The sequence below is a fragment of the Corapipo altera genome, unplaced genomic scaffold (assembly GCF_003945725.1).
Source record: "Corapipo altera isolate COAL_440 unplaced genomic scaffold, ASM394572v1 55, whole genome shotgun sequence".
In the NCBI taxonomy this organism is placed as follows: Eukaryota; Metazoa; Chordata; class Aves; order Passeriformes; family Pipridae; genus Corapipo; species Corapipo altera.
In genome coordinates this window covers 6,542,516-6,560,642 of record NW_020884882.1, presented here as the reverse complement: position 1 = coordinate 6,560,642, position 18,127 = coordinate 6,542,516, and the positions used below count along the sequence as shown (strand labels likewise).

The window sequence follows — 18,127 nt, the reverse complement described above, 5'->3', positions numbered from 1 at the left end:
TAAACTCCTTTCCAAGATAAATCACTGGAGTATCATACCATTCCCCTTTGCTGGATAATTAGATGTGCTGTTAAAGACAGAAATCATCCCTGAGCCTGCACAGTCTTTAAACATGACTGTCCCTTGGCATTTCTTGACTAAGAGTTGATATTTGCACCTTGTGCCAACAGGAGTGTACACACCTTACACCATTGTACAGCAGGCTCCAGACTTGTCTGTCGAGTGCTACCTAAACCAGGGAGTGTCTCAGCAGTATCCTGTAGGAAGGGTTTGCAATGTGTGCTGCTACAGCGTCCTACAGAAACAAATCCTACTGAAACGGTTTAAGTACAAAAATATATATTTCAAAACTACTTCAATCAATTAAAATTAATGTTTAGAGTACCCATTCAGCTCGAGAATATTATCCTAAGGAAAAGTGACATGAAACTAAAGCTCAGTTGCTGATGACAAAACAAAGTTTTCAAAGCATTTTGGGGAAAACAGACACTACCCAAACAGAAATGGAGGTTGAAGCTTTTGATCTCTCTAGTCTTACCATGCAATGGAAACTTATGTATCAGCCAGACACTACTGAAAACTTTGCATTTTGCAGGCAGGTTTCTAAGTGCAGATTCTCCATATCAATAAATGGTATTTTGGGAAGCCAGGGGTGCTGGCAGCTCCAATACCTCTTAAGAGCTGTCACAAAAGTGACCACTTCCCCATGTGACAACCATGCCTAAATGCCATTAACTGGACAAAGTAGTTCCTACACCAAAGTTAAGACAAAGTGCACCAGGGAAACAGGAGGAGGAAGATAAAAATAATACCCACAGGAATTAGCAACAAAAAGCTAACTTGATTGTTAGAGCGCTGTCTATTCAACACCTTTGTTTTATAAAATGAAATGCTTCATTTTCACCTCAAAGGGCAACAGTAGCAATACAAGACTGCTTGGAGCTTTCCAAAATGAAAGGGTCAGATGAAAACAAGCAATTTACCATTCAATTATAAAAGCTGAAAAATAGGGAAAACAGAAAAGCCAGAATGAATCAGTGAACTTGCTGTCCCGGGGTTGCTCTCGCTGCCTCTCCAGACTGGTAACATGTCTTTACCAAAACATACCCAAGTGCCAACTAGATGCCTTTCTTCCAGGAAAAGACCACACTAAGCAAAAACTGGAAACATCTTTTTTCCTGTTCTCTGTTGCATCTAATTTTCTTCAAGCCTTTCCCTGGCAGTCTGACACAGAACTACAAGTGGCTCCCCGTTGCCTTCAAGTCACATCCCTTGCTTTTGTAGGGGTTATCACATAGCACCTTTAATTCAGTAGGACAGTAACTATAGTAATCAAAGTAATTAGTTTGCATTCACATGCCCAACACTTTCAGCTCTTTAATGCCTCCATTCTGAAAAATTTTCAGGAAACAACCAACTTGTACAAACCACACAAAGCATAGAACTGAAAGAGTAAGCAGGGCAGACAATTTCTGTGCAACTTCCACCATCTAATTCTGTTTCTTATAAATCATAAGTCAGTTTGATAGCTTAGCATATACCAACCCCACAAGTAAACAATGAAATACATAGATATTTAAAGTCAATTGTAACTGAAAACTGAGAAAAGTTTTAAAAGAAAAACAAATATTTAAAAATGGAAAAAAGGATAAAGAACTAAACTACCAGAGGGTTCTGAGGGATTTTATTTTTGTTTGCTAAAAATGCACCACACTATTCACCTTCAACAATCCCAGTGAATATCAACACATCATGACAACACTTTTTGAGATAACTACTATTCCAAGAAAACTGAAGCACAAGCAAGATGCAATAATTTGTCCTGATTCATGCAGAAAATACTAGACAGGATCAGGGCTGATAAGAGAGACCCAAACCACAGAAGAAACCAAGATTTTCATCATCCATGTATTTGAGCAGATTACTGAAAGGAAAACAGTCACAGTGTACCGATGCTTGCCTGTTAATATCCTTCCAAGAGGGCACAATCAGAAAATTATCTCAAAAGATCTAAGTATAATGGAATGAATGGTTACACACATTTGAGATGAAGGGAAAGAGCTGGAGCAGCAAAAAAAGCAATCCCTATTTCATTCTGAAGTCTCTAAGGGACTCAGGAAGCAGCAGTGAATGGTGGAAAGCCATCCACCAAATCCAGGTAACTTATATTGCTTGCAGTGATTAACTCACCCCAAGTGTCAGCCTGCCACCTACTACTGTCAGACTGGAAAATCCACTGTAAGCACTGAGAGGATTCTGAAAAAGGGAACAGAAACACTGGAAAAGAAGAGGCAAGAAAGACACAAAACAAAGCAAAGAGTCACAGCAACCCTTTCTTTCAGTAGTAACTACTGGCTGCAGCACTTATCCCACTTCTGAGACATCAGTAAAATGGACCTGTCTCATCAGCACCCACTTCCAAGCAGCAAATCCAGAATTAATATTCACAGACTTTGTGACTGACATAATTGCAATTTAAAAAGGGCAATTAATCATCAGCCACGCTGGCGGCTGACTTGCCAGGGTGGGATCCTTCCTCTCCACACCTGCCAACAAACTCACAGGAGGCAAAAGCATCCCATGCACACAGAGCCAGGAAGTGATGTTCTCCCTCTGACCCCCAGCCTCAGACTTTATAGTATATGCTATGGGGGTTGGTATTGTTTTTTCTCCCACACGTGGCCCATCCTGCAGCAGCTCCCCCACAATGCCCAATCTTCCTTGCCACATGGATAAGGAATGCTTTCTCCATGTTGTGTCTCACTCATGTCAGCCAAGAGAACTGAGGCAATGGAGCTCCATCACCTCCATCATGAAGCTCTTCTCATCTCCCATTTTTCTTTGTAACTTTGCATGAACTATTTTTTTTTTTTTAAGAGTAACATCTCATCCCATTCTTAAATGGAAAGTGAATTACAAAGGTGAGAGTACAGCTCCAGAGAATCAGCTAACATAGGTAGATGATGGAAACATCAAACTTGGCAAGTGGGTATTATAAGATGAGTCAAAAAACCACTAAGTCAGTGTTTACTTCTGTGCTCCTATGGGAAAGTTTTCAGACATATTGCAAACGAAACCAAAACCCCAAGCAACTTCTCTGGATATCTGTTCTGCCACTGTAAAATTCTTTCTACATGAGCACCCTTCACTAGATGTGAAAGGTATTTCAACCAATAGCATTTAGAGAAAATTTGGAAATTTGTCAATGGTGTTCAGGTCCCCAGAAAGAATTAAATTACTGTAGGGTGAACATATAACCCCTTGTAAGAGGTACAGTTCTTTCTGACAGAAAGAAAGCCAAACTTACCACCATCTTATGCCAGTCTACTTATGTGGGAAGTACATAAACCGCTATGGTGATAAATACCATAGAAAACAAGTATGAGATTGATGGGAAGACTTAGAGCTTAGCAAGCCGTGAGGTCTTCAAGTGACACACTTAAGACTATGTCCTTGGGCCAAAGAAAATATACAAGGTACTTCTAGGCCAAAGGAATCTTGCTCAAACAGGTGCCACTGCTGCCAGCCAAGCGCAGTAGGGACTGAGGATACATGTTGTAACACAAGCTTTATAGTCCTCCCTTCCTCAGTCCTGCTAGTCAGCAAGCAAAAATTGCTTTCACCATAACAATACAGGAAAAGAATTCAATGCTTTTCTATGTGAAAAAAGTACAATTTCAATCCTAAGAATTCAGTCAGGATAGAAGCTGGAGCACAATTACATATTGCATGTCTTGGTCAGAGTTCCAAACAAAGGTAGTTGACAGAAGCTCTCTTCCAGTAGACAACACAAATAAATGGCCTCATTTCCATCAGTTATAAGATAATACACAAATTTTGCTTCCTCACACCATCCTCATTTCTGTGAGGTCCCTCTCAAGATTTGCTCTCTTTTTGACACATGCTCCAGGTGTTCTTCATCCACAAACTTCAGCACATCATTGCAAGTTAAATGAGGTGTCTGTAACCTACTTCTCTCAGTTTTGTGAAATTAGAGAAGCGCAAAGCCCCCCTCAAGCTTTTTCTGCCTTCATTTTGGAAGGTTTTGGAAATATTTTATAAAGCATTCTATTCACAAACAGACCTTTACCTTTCAATGACACAGGTATCATGTTGCCCAGGTGCCCTCTGTTCTGACAGGGTTGACCTTGTCCTCTCCTTTAACAAAATCACTCCTTAACAAACGAGTGTGTGGTGTTAAAAAATAGCAGGTATTTCGGTCAAGTATGCATCTTCTCCCAGTGCAGGAGTAAATATAACAGAGATTCAGGGTATTTCCTCATAATGACTGGCTGGATCAATAATTTTTACTGGGCTCTTCTGCAACCCGAGAGAGTGTTTACCAAAAAGTCAGTAACAAAGCAGGGAGGGGGAGGAAAAGAAAAGATAAATACAAAGAATCTTCCTCATACACAAACAGGGCTCCTGGGCTCCTGCCCAGGATCACTGATGCTTCATTTCTTCCATTTCTTCAAAAGAAAAAGAAATACTTGTGCTTCCAGATTTTCCTAGCATCTCTATGCTTAATGCCTCCAATCAGCACTTGCTCACATCTTTATCTTCAAGCCCATACTATGAAGTTTTGATAAGCTTTTTCCTTCCCAACATCTCTCTCTCCATACGGATAAAAGCCACTAATAGAAGACAGAGACCAAAATCCTTGCCTCTTCTATTGCCTACATTCAGCAATCAGCAACTGTCTGAGTATTGTGAGACCCAAAGCACTGCCGTGTATTACACACTTATCTCTGCAAAACCACACTGCACAAGTGACAACTTCCAGGCAGGGGGGAGGGGGAGTTGTGCAGCTTTGCGATAATTAAAGCATAGACAAGTGTCACTGCTGTAGATAATTATGCATTAGCAGTGAAATTACTTAATGGAATGAAATAAACTAAGCCAAATGCTTTGTTTTAAAGCAAATTTAGGGTCTGCAAAAGGTGTCCAACTGACAGCCCAGGGGAGCGAGAACGACAGTCCTCATCATTCATGAAAGCCACATAACCCCACAGCAGCCTGGCAGGCTTTCACCTCCACCCAGGAAAAGGGAAGCAAAGGAGAAGCTAACCAAAACTCCAGCCCCCCTGGTCAGTCAGGCTCTGATCCATCTGTGATCAGCACCCACACAGGGACCAGGCAGTCACTACGCAGAGAGGAACAACTGGCTGAGATAATTTCCTACCTAAAGATACCAGCTCTGATGAAATGGATTAGTTCAACCCACAGGTCTTCCATAGCCCTTCCCCACAAGCAGCCATCAGAAAAAAAATTAACCTGTGTCAGCACAGACAACACTCCAACCACCAAGAGAAACAACAGGATAAGTAGGTACATGGTGCACAATGAAACCACCTCCTCCCACCAAGCCAACAAGGTCTTTCCCCATCGTCTCCTCTTGCCTCACCAATTGCTCACCTACACACACTCCCACCACTGCTCTCGTCTACATGGCTTCAACAGCATCATCCTGCTTGTTAAAACAAGGACTCTCAAGGTCAGTCAGAATTTATAAGGCAGCCATTTCATCTTTTGTGCTTCTCTGGCTACATTCCTTCCTAAAAGATGCTGAACAGTGGAGATTCTGCTGGGTCTGAAAGCCCTGCCAACACCAGGGCCAATTAGGAGTTTCAGGATGATGCATATTAAAGTTATTATGGGAGGCAGTTATGCAGCCAGAATAAATCTTAACTGAACCTTTAAGTGGTTTTTATAACTCTTGTTTCTCCTTCTTGAAAACAGATGAAAAGATACAAATCTCCTGCCTAAAAATCTGCAGGAATTCCAGTCAACCACCAACTTCACTCTCAAGAGAAGATTCTGCCCTCAAAGTAATGATTCATTTCATCCAAGGCCAGCTAGATCATCTTTATGTTTTAAACTCCAAATTACTCAAATCAGCCAGAAACTTAAAATATCAGTGAAGACTGACCTGAAATACTGCCTTTACAAAAGCACTGCAGATAAATTTCAAACTTCCGCTGAGAGAAACTTTTTTTTTTTCCAGTACAGGCCTTCTTAGTCTACGTAGTCTGACTGCAGACAGTCAAAGTAACACAGATATTATAGACAACTTTTACAGAGCAGGTTTCATAGGCAGTCTAATTGGAAGGCTGAGGTGTAAGTCAAATCAGTGAATCCTAAAGAGGATCTGAGGAATGAAGGCAGTGGCTTCTGTTTTGATAGCAAGCACGAGATGTCACTAGGACAGCATCTGCCATCCTCTCCCACCATTTCCAAAACCAAACTTGCTCTCAGCTGCAGTTATCTAACCCTCCCAGAAGTACTACTAGAAACCAACTACAGAGCTGAAGACCAAAGAGAAATCTGAAGTGGCTGAGAACACAATACATCATTTGTGGAGAAACCTGCACTGTCTTCACAACAACCTTGTCCTCCCCTCTGCAGCCTGAACATGCAGCAACATCACAACTTGCCAGACCCCTGCATTAAGCATGAAAATGCCCCCAGAAGCATGGTCAGAAATGAAAATGATCCAACATACACCTGCAGTTTGTAAACTATGTCAACACATAGTGGCCTCACAACTCCAAACGATGACAGGACAAGGGCAATGGTTTTAAATTGAAAGATGGCAAGTTTAGATTAGATATTAGGAGGAAATTCAGTACTCAGAGGGTGGTGACACACTGGCTCAGGTTGCCTAGAGAAGCTGTGGCTGCCCCATCCCTGAAAGTGTTCAAATCCAGGTTGGCTGGAGCCCTGAGCAACCTGATCTCCTGAATGGCATTCCTGCCCATGGCAAAGGGGTTGGAACTAGATGATATTTAAGGTCCCTTCCAACCCAAACCATTCTGTGATTCTACAATTTCTTTAAAAAAAAAAATCAAAGAACTTCAAAAACTTAGGATAAACTAATCCTGAAAAATATTATGGAAACTCCTGGAGAACCTGGAGTCAGAATGAAAACAAATAAACAAAAACTTCGAGACATTTCATTGGTATGCAAGCAATTTGAGGGCTCAGCACTTCCCGGTCCACCCCTGAAAAGGAGCCTTCATGGGTGTCCCGTCAGTGCCACCTTCAGGAAACACTCACGGCTGCTTTTCAAGAGCTCTTGACACCGCAGGAAAAAAGCATGATCTCAGAGAAGGCATCATCACTGGCATGCAACTGAGATGCACAGAAAAAACCTTTAGCTCCAAAATAAGAGTATGACAATGAGAATCATGTCCCAAAGAACCGTGGAGCAGAACACAGAATCTGCAAGATCAATACACAAAGCAGCTGCTGCAACGAGCAGTGGTTTTGACCCCAAATAAGATACATAATTCATCTCCCAGATTCTGCATGAGGCAGGTGATAGATTTTTCCCAGATCCTAAATTCAAAGGGATATTAATGAGGATATGCTGTTTATGGATTGTTTATCAGACTCCATTTGCACCATCGCCTTTTAAAGGCTCACTTGAAATGCCAGTAAACTCCTTCCCTCAAAAATTATTTAAAAAAAAAATAGGCTATGAAAACTGCTTTGCTAATGAAAGAGGAAAGTTTCATAAGAATTCGGAGTCAGTAATGAAGTGAAAAACATATTGCACAGGTCAAAAAAGACATTCTAATATCATTTATTTATTTACACACACGCCCGCACAAGATGTACCTTAAGCCTCTGGACAGTATATTGACTTACCAGGGGATGACATGAATTATCAAGGAGGAAACTTAGCTCCAAATCAGTCTGCATCATAGTTCTTAAAATAGGCAGATGACTCGCTGAACTGCACAGTGAAGCCTAACCAAGCTCAACAGCAGCATCTGCTGGGCAATGAGCAGCTATAGGAAATTAGTTCAATTATATGATAGTTTATTACTTCTTCTTACAAAGATGTGGGTTTTTTACTGCAGTTTCAGAATGCCCAGCAAGACATATTTCTTGTGCAGAAAGCAGATGTAACTTCTAAACAGGTGTGCAAACAAGGCAAAATTTTGCCTGCGCTTGCACACAAACATTGTCAGAAAAATCTGTCATCTACCATTACCTGCTCACCAAGATACTTCACAGCAAAACACTGAAATTAAGGGGGATTAAAATTCCTCATATGCTGGAGCAAATTTCTTCTGTCTAACTGTTTCAATCTCATCTGAAGAACACCCATGGTACTCCTTGAGCTACTTCCTTTCCTAAGGGAACAGCCTTGCATTTGCAAGGCCTGAGGCAGCAAAGTATTTATCAACCACATTAGTCCCATCTACACAGAGGAGAATGGCAGCTAAGACCATTAGAGCTCCTTTCCCTCCAGGTGCCTCACCACATTCCCCATTAACCTCAGAAAATAAGCCTGCTAGGGCAGGATGACATTATTGGAGTAGGAGCACAGCTAATGGTCCCCACTTAATTTGGGCACAAACTGATACTCCATCCAGATTAAATATAATGAAAACTCTTATTTTTACCCCAGATACATGAAATTTGATGAACTACTTCTAAACTATTCTAAAGAAAAGAAAATGCAAGTGGTTGGCAACAGCTTCAAGATTGCATTTAGATGTTCAGCACTACTGGAACAAGGGCAGAGTGACCCAAGGAGTGGCTTCTGAACAGATGGGAAAGGGCACCGATGTATCCCACTTCTGTTCTCAGCAAAAGAACAGTGTCAAATTCTTATTTGACCAGAGAACCATCTCTTTTTGCAGATTGCTGTTTAACAGGAAATCACAGGCGAGCAGGCTTTTAACAGAACTCTATGATAACCTTCAGTAGCACAAAGCTCAGAAAAATTACACTGCAAAATGCTGAGTCTTGAACAGGAAACAGCACAGCAGCTGGGGGGACAACTTTTTAAATGACAGAAAACCATAGGCTGGACTGACATTCATTATCTTTAAAATTGTAGTTGGCTCTGCAGTTTAAAGCTCTCATACTTTTTCAAGTTTTGTACTTGGAACAAAATTCTTTTACCCTGAAAAATTAGGAAAAAGGGTTTAAGAGACATAGAAGTTTATTTTGAGTTGACATAAGCTATTGTTATTGTTGTTGCTTTGGGGGAGGGTTTTTTGTTTGTTTGGCTTTTTTTTCAGGGTGTTGTTCTATTTTGTATGGTTTATTGATTTTGAGGGTTTGGTTGTTTTGGTTTGGGTTTTTTTTAACATACCTTTATTCCCAAAACCCCTTTTTCCATATTTAGCTGCTAAACTAGGAGAGCATATCATATGAAAATATAAAAAGGACTGCTCAGGTCCTCAGCTGGAAAGAGAACATCTTTTGTAAGGAGCCTTTTGTGTATTGGAAGTTTGGAAGCTGGGGGGTAGCCAAGAGTTTCAGCCTGACAGTGCCAATTACAGCTACAGCAAGATGAACCAAGGAATAAATCCATTCTGCTCAGAGGATGGAGAGAAGGGAAAAGAAGAGACATGAACCCATGTATTTGGGAAAAGAAAGGGTCTTGAAATCATCTGCTAGACAGGGAACCACTTTTTCCATAGCAAAAGTGTTAGGCTGAGGATGGAGAGAATGTACACGGCAAGCTCTCAGTCCTAATTGGAAGAGCACTGGTTATTTAACAAATGTATCCTTAGTCTAATGTTCTATTCAAGAAAGTATTAAACTATGGAGCTTTTTTCTTTTGGACTGCAATTATACATAGCCCTGCTCTATCTGTCTGTTTGATCAATTTTTAGTCTTGACTCCTACTGCATCATCCTTCAAGTTTGCCCATTATCAAAAAGTCTTCCAGGCTAATAAGGCTCTAAACCCCCAATGTAACACACAGACAGGAAAAAGAAAGCCAGCTAACTCTAATTCCTTCCCTCCTTCATAAGCTTGCAGGTGTTCTATTTTCATAACTAAAAATCAAAGTCATCAGCTCATTTCCTTTCCCTTAGTACAGTCCCTTTTAAGAAGCTACTTTCCATCATGTTTTACTCAGCACTCATAAATAATATAGATAATTGGAGATGGTCATAACAAACAAGCAGAGAAAGTATACAGATACAGCACAAAGGAAACAATAAAAATTCTGGTGTGCTATAAAAGCAGAAGGAATTCCTGGCAAATAGAAGCAGCTGCATCCAGGTCATTTTTTTAGTCAATGTAAGGCAATCACAGAGCCAGAAATAATACAGGGACAGACTGTAGACAAAGCTAAACAAGGGTGCTGGCAGCTCAGTTCCCTCTGCAGCAACACATTTCCTACATTCTCCCCATGTGCAATGTGCAGCTATTTCTTTGCTAAAAATTTGCATTGGGAAGGAGGAATACTGGTCATAGCAAGAGAGATTTAAAACTGCTGAAACTCCAAAACATATAAGCAGCATGCAATTAGGAGGATATTATGCTGACTATAATAAGAAACTAAGAGTCCATCCAGCTCCCCAAGAGTTAACATTATGCACTTCTCATCAAAACCTCTTCCAAGAGGTTAAGCACACAATAGACTATCTAAAGCACAGCTAGAAAGGCTGCTTGAAATTCCACACATGTGCCTCAGCAATGTATTTCTATTAATGTCCAGTGTGTGTCAGCGTGAAGATAAGGTACCAACATCATGTCCAACCAGCCAGCTAGAGAATGGGACGCCGTGTAAAACATTGTCTGATGCTTAGAATCCCGGAGAACAGCAGCGTTTGCAATCTCACCCGCTGCACACGTGCCTGATAACACCACCAACGAGGAGGCAGGAGCAAACCCTCCTGCAGCTTTGGGAAAGTGAAAAGATGGAGAGAGAAAGAGGGAAGCAAGCAAGAATTAGAATAAACATCATCAGCAAACAGAGGCAGGTTTGAGGATGCCCAACTGTTACAGAAGGTATAAACAAACTGGAAAAAGCCTCGGAGAAATTTAATCTTCGCATCAGTTCGCTTTAACTGCTCTTTAAGGTGAGAAATAAAGAAATAACATCAGTGCTTATTCTGATTACTCCGTTTCATCTACTACTACAATCCAACAAAGCTTGGGACTTTGGAAGACGTTGTATTTGAGGAAACATGATTTTGATTAGGACACACCCCCTCTGTTGGGCCTGCTTCTTGGGCCTTCAGAAGCCCATGCATGCCACGCAGTGCAGACGCCTCTGTCCATCTCATGCAGCTTCTTTACCACCCTTTGGCCATAAGCAAGGATCACATCAAGACACATGTTCAAGTTCCAAGAAAATGTGGCAGAAGCACCAAAGCCAGTTTTCATGGTATTTAGGGAATATGACAGAAGTGATAACCAGTGGCAGGTCACCTACCTCACATCCCCATCAGCTGACAGTGCAAGAGCAATCGAAGTGTTTCACTGAGGGCAAACTTATTTCCTGGCTATTATATTGGCCTTTTAAATTCACAATCTTGCTCTCTTTCAAAAAAAAAAAAAAAAGCGCAACTCTTTCCAGTCAGAAACATCAAGGGAATTTTCAGTGATCAAGGATCACTGTCTTAAGATTCAAACAATGTCATTTTTTAGATAGAATACAATGACTACTGTAAAGCTAGCACAAAATACTAAATTAAATATGTGTATTATTCCAAATACTCAAAACACAGACAAGCAAATTCATAATCCAAAAATACAATTTAACCAAGTTGGTAGGAACTACGTTCTTCCAAAACTCTCAAATCTTTATACCTATGACAATCTCATACCACAAACCATATCCCATTTGACTAGTACTGGTTCATAGGAAAGGAAAGCCTACTGAAACATCCTGGTGCATTACCAAATTAGCTACAAATTAGAGCAGAATTCTACTACTCCACAATAGTTCAGCAGTAAAACAAAAAGATGCAGTACTAGCTTTGCTGAACCATTCACAGAAAAATATCACCATATTATTTCCTGTTTCTTTATTAATTGAATATTTTGTAGTTATAGACAGAAAAAAAGGAAAGGTAACCTTATCTTTTACTTCTTAAACAATGAAATAGCTTTATGGTAATCCTAAGTCAGAACAAAGGAATCTTGAACAAGTTTCTGTGGGGTATATGAACTCAGTAGACAATAAAAAAAAAGTGTGAAATACAGGCACAGGAGAGTCAAAGACAAGACGGGGGAAGTGTGTAGCACCACAGACAACTTCAATTTGTTGCAGCTGTAGGATTTAAAAAGAGGCCAACCTTGTGATAAGGTCCCTTAGCCCAAGAGACTACAAAAATGAGAAGCTCAGACGACCATCAGCTGCTGAAATCTGCAAAAACTCTCCAAACACAAATTAACCTTCAGTCAGGAGATAAAAGACTAGCTGTAGAAATTGGAAGTTGTTAAAAAATGCTATAAATGTCTGACAAATCATAGCAGCAGTAGTAGGAAAATATGCAGTACATACACAGCATCTTACCCGCAGTCAGATAACACCTTCGCCTTCCCTCAAGAGAAGAGGAGGTTTTCTTTTGGGTTGGCTGTGTTTTCACTTTCTGCCTTGATTGTAGAGCATGTTCTCCAAAATTGCTTTAGTTAAATTTAGACCTCACTGATGCTCCAGAGATCAGAAGTTATTAGCTTGCTGGAGGTAGAAGACATGTAGATCCTCACCACGCCAAGCTTAAATTTAATGCAAACCTTTCCAAAGTCCACTATTTAATACTCGAAGATTATTTTCCATAGGGATCCCTTAAATGTTTAATGTTTTAACTGAAAAAAAAAACAACGTAATTCTTTCACTGCAGAAATATACCCCCTTTTATAGTAGAGGGCAGGAGACAAAGATGAACCCAATTGTGGGGAAAAGGGGGATGTTCTGGCCCAAGACTAGATAATAACAGATCACTAACATGTCTCCACACAACACAATTGTTACAGGAGAAAGTCTAGAAAAATATCTCAAGCTCTCAAGGCAAGAATGAGAGGGATACAAAGAACAAAGACTGAAGTTATTTAAATCCCCTTGTCAATAGCTTGCAACATTTCATTATGGATCAAACCTAAAAATACATGTTTCCATTTGTATCAACATATTTAAAAGGCAGCCTCATTCAATCAGAGAGAGCAATCAAAGACAACTTCCAGGCAAAGATCCTGCACCTCCTGCTAGCCTAGTCAGGACCTCACCTGGTTCTGCAAGCACTAAGGGCAGGTCTGGGTGTTGGACACACAGTACACGAATGCTCTGCAAAGAGCCAAACTGCAGGGAACCACGTTCATCCAGAGGTCCTGCCCCCAAAACTGGTGGTACCCACACTGCAGATAGGAATGAAGGTTCTAATAACTAAATGCACCACTCATTTTCTAAGAAAACAAAAATTAATCTGAAAAAAAAAGGTACATTTTCTTTGGCAAACAGATGTAGATACTTGTTGCTAATCACTGTAAAATCAATGAAAATTGAACTTGGGAGAAAGATAACTTAATGGGCTTTTACCTCATTTTGCACTATTATTTAAAAACAGGCCTCCATACTTTTCAATTTAAACCAATGTTTTCTGTCTCACCAATAAAAAATTTCAATCAAGAAATATTTACAGAAATTAAAGAGCCAGTAAACACTAAACCCCAATATTTGTGTTAGCAACATCTCCTCCCAGAACCAACCTATTTCCTATACATAGCTTTACAAATTCTGTGATTTTGTAACTTCACAAAGAGAAGGGTTGAGCTCAACGTGTGCTGCATTTCAGCTGCAGAGCCCACAGGACCAAATAAACTGCTCCTGATGTGAGCAGTTTCCAAACCATAATGCAAAGCTCACAGAGACAATACCTTTCATTACATCGACTCAAACAGGGAGATAAAAATGGCAAGTTTTGACAACAGTGGCCTGACCTCAAAAGCAGCAGTGTCACTTCACTGACGGCCCCACACTATCACAGTTCCAACAAACACTGCTACTGCTGGACCTCATCCGACCACTCCAGCTTGTCACAATGATAGGAGATTACCTGGGGTTTTGTTGTGTGTAATCTAGAGATGCTTACCTATGGCTAATTAGCCAGGATGAAGCTGATCCCCAGCTTATCACAAAGTAAATGAAAGCCTTAACAAACTAAGTCACATTCAGCACCGTTTCTAAAACCATCATCAGAACCAGCTCAGCTGCATCTGCAGCTGACACTGATCAATAGTAGCAAATTCACAGAAAAAAAACCTCAAGATTGTCTTGAAGGAAATATAAAGGAAATTTTCCACAAATTGGCCAACTGGATCATTCCTCCACCCCTACAGAATGAAAAACAAAACACAACTCCACCTGATCACTCCCCAACTAATACCAAAATTAACAAAATGACCAATTACAATCAGCTACTGGAGCAACCAGAAACAAACCCAAATCCTTGTATTTCCTCCATGCCTACATTCTGAGCCAGCACAGTCACAACAGTGCAATGCTGGAACCACAAGAAAGCAAAGGTTGCCATCCAGCAAGGCAGTGAGCAGGGCATGATCAGAAACATTGGGAATAGTAAGCCCTCCATCATGGACAGCTGGAGAAACTTTCCCAGTAATTTAGGAATTCTGTGCCCAGTCACATAGCAACCAGTGCCCGTCAGTCTGGTCTCATGGTGCAAAGTTCGTCCTACTGTCACCCCATTTCTGAATTCATTCTTTCAAAGTGAGAAGGAAGATGACGACTTTTGGTCAATAACTCTGACAAAGCCATTATCCTAGGGGTATTAAATGGGGAGATAAGAACTTCAGGGCTTTGCACAAATCATATTAGTTCAATTCTCAAATCCGGGTAATGCTTCTTTTCAAAGTATTAATTTCATTTATTCTATTTGCTCTCCCTCTGTCCTGATAACACAAGTGCACATGGCCCCTAAATGAGATCCTCCTATTTTATAACTTATAATCCTCCCTTTCTAAAGTAGTAATGAGATGTCTTCGCTTAATCGCGTTTATTTCCCCCCCAGCTTCTGCTTTTATCCATTCCCATTCCACATTGATTTGTCTCAAAGGTTTCAGTGAAAACCATCAGGCAGGGAGTCACTGGCTCCAAGAGGCTCCTGATGCATATGTTGCACAGCCTTCAGAGATTACAAAAGCAGAGAGGAGGAAAAAGAGCAGCTTTGCTTGCAAAGTTCCCTTTGTCAGTAAGAAGGAATAAAAAAAAAAAAATAGAAACGCAAAAGAACTGTGAAGTTAAGAGAAGACATTTTGATTAATTGGAATGGAAAAAGGGAAGACTTCTGGTATAGGGGAACGGTGAAATTATTCACAACATAGTGAAGCAGTTAAATAACTTGACTCTGACAACTTTGCAAGTTCCTCATGCTAGAAATAGAAAAGGATTTCAAGATAGCTGTATTAATTCTTGGGTATTTCACATGAGACTTAAGACACGCCACCAGCATTAGTTGAACACCCTGGGCCTTGCTCTGAAGTACCATACATATAATCCTTGTTGTGTAGTAAAATTAAATTATTCAGAGAGTCCAGTCAGCACCATGATCCTGCAGTGCTGTACAAACAAACAAAACATTTTATCTCTAATACAAATTGGGGAAGAGTTCTTCTGCAGCAGCTTAGAAGATTATTTCCATTTGAGCCAGCCCCCAGGGTTAATCAAAAAGCCATAGTCAAAGAGGAAAGTAAATGCTGCACTATTACTTAAAGAGCTGGTTTGCCTCTTAAACTAAAGCTTTAAGGAGTTTTACTCAAAACCTAAGGCATCTAGAAGGTAAGTGCCTTGTTCAAAGTCATTAAAAGAAACAGAAAGACCAAGACAAAAATGTAGAACAGGACCCAGATACTTAACCCTAAATCCCTCTTGAAACCAGTGCACCACTTCAAGGAGAAAAAATGACCAAAACCACACAAACCACAGTAAAATAACAATGAGTTTTAATCTGTACCCTGCCCCATAAACAACAGAGTAACTAACTGGCCCCAGAAGCTGTCAGCAAGTTCCCCATCAAAGGTTAATTCTAATCGACGCTCTCTTTAGCAATGTGCTTCATAGCAATATTGCTAATAATAAAAGTCAGTGAGTGAAAATCATAAAGAACAGATTAAATGACAAGCAACGTTCAGCACAACCAAAATGAAATAATTTCAAAATACAGCTATCATACTTGGATTTATGGTCTACAAGTGGTAACGTTAAAAGAAAATGTTCCAGTACTGCTGGAGACAACAGTACAAGAGAGGGCTGCTAATCACCAAACTATTGATATGTTAAAGGCACAGCTCAAGATCTTACTGCAAATATTAAAAAAAATAATAAAACAAAACTTTTTAATTATACACAGCATGATTCTCAATTTTTACTAAATTAAGTGCTGCTAGAAGCAAATTATTCCTTATTTCTTTCATGGGAGTTGCCTCATTTTTCTCTGGCTTCCATAGCAGGTCACAATAACAATAAAAACAACAAGTTTTTCCCTTATAAATGTAAGCAGATAATTTCCAGTGCCATCTGCACCTGGACTACCACTAGGTATTTTGAGTTCCAACACTATCTTCTACCTGAAAGAGAAGACTGACACAGAAGAGATGACAAGCAGCTCACACCCAGTATTTGCCCCATATGCTGGGGCTAAAAAACAGAAGAACAAGAAACATTCAAACCCTGTTACTAATAAAGGAAGGTAACAATACTGGAAGATAAAGGACAGATATGATATGAGTACAACTGAGTCAGTACAATAAGGTAACCATGCCCAAAAGGAAACCATAGATGAGATAAAGCAAGTCTGATAGGGATCTCAATAATTTAAAGGTCTAGCCAAAACAGTTCCTCCTTAGAAGCTGACAGACAATAGCTTTGACCTCATCTTTGCAAGGACAGACAGACAACTCCATTTTTTAAGGATCTTAAATTTATGACTGATCAAGAGATAGTGAAAGAGCAATGAAATTTAACAGTTTCTCATTCTTGCACCATGTTCTGGGCTAACACACACCATGGTAACTATTTATTACAAGGGGAGCCTGATCAGATTTTTGCAGAGCATCAAGTATGCAATACCTGGGTATGCAACACTGCAGAATTAAAAGCTAATTCAGATAATAGAACAGCTTTTTTATGTAAGCAGTCAGGTCCCAACTCACTTCAGAGGTGCCATTTTTACACTTCATAAATATCACTTGACTCTGTTACTCACATTTCTCCAGGATTACTCTGCACCCCACTGTGGAGGGCAGGGCTCTACTTTGAGCCTGGCCACATCTTCAAACTGGACAATAAATCCACCAGCTTCTTCCCCTTGCTCTTACAGAAGCCAGTTAATTACATTCACAGAGAGAATATTCTCCTTCTAATGGTCTGCAGTCACCTGCCTCAGACATCACTCCTCCAAAGCTCAGCAATGATGCAAGATCCCACAGTCAGGATAAAACCTGGATACAAGGTCAGGATACAAGAGGAAATTTCCTATGACACAGCTATTCACAAGTTTTATTCCTAGAGCAATACAGCTACACGCTTGCTCTATTCTCATGCTCTCCACAAGCAGCTTCTAGGGATCTCTATTAGGGATGGGCTATAGCTAGGAAGATCTTTTCCTTGTACTACTGTGACCATTTTTATAAAAATTTTATTTATTCAGTCCCCAAACTACCCTTATATTACAGTCTTAAAATGCTTCACAGCCAAGCCACATGCCTGGGTAAGCCATGTCTATTAGCATTCAACATATAGAAAAAAAATGCTCATAGAAGCATTCTTCATCTAAATCAAGCACAGACTGATAGAACTACAGATCAGTAGCAAGGAAGAACAACAAAGACCATCACCACTCCACTCTGTCCTCTCCTAAACCATCCTTTCATTATGTATCAGGTAAGGTGAATTAGTCTAGTTCTCAACATCACAGTCTAAATGAACAGGCAGTTTGACCTCACACCCCAACTCCTCATACCACTGCAGGGTAGGAAAAAGGGGCAGTTCCACTAAGACTCTGCACTGTTTACAGGCAGTACACCATTGCCATAGTAATGCTAGCATTTAGAAAAAAACAATATGAAATAGTATGATGTCAATATTAAGCACCAATGACAATCCAAATGTACTTCACTGTACTTCTGCCTCCAGCACTGCTATGACAACAAGCCAATGGGTCATCTCAGCAACATCAAGGTGCCTAACTAGTAGTAAAGGCTGCAGCAAGAAGTCTCCAAAAGTAAGTCTGCCTGCTGGGCAAGAACAAATTGGTTTGAGAGTAAGTGGTGAGCACAAAAAGGGTTTATGCTTCCTGGTCTCTAAAAATCAATCTTAGACCTTCTTCAAAATGTTACAATACTTGATAGTTTT

At 40.2% G+C, this 18,127-nt stretch overlaps 1 protein-coding gene across 4 annotated transcripts in view; it reads right to left on the bottom strand.

The window, feature by feature from the left end:
- CHCHD6 (coiled-coil-helix-coiled-coil-helix domain containing 6) overlaps positions 1 to 18,127 on the bottom strand; it is a 109,339-nt gene that overhangs the window by 86,824 nt on the left and 4,388 nt on the right. The window lies entirely within an intron of this gene.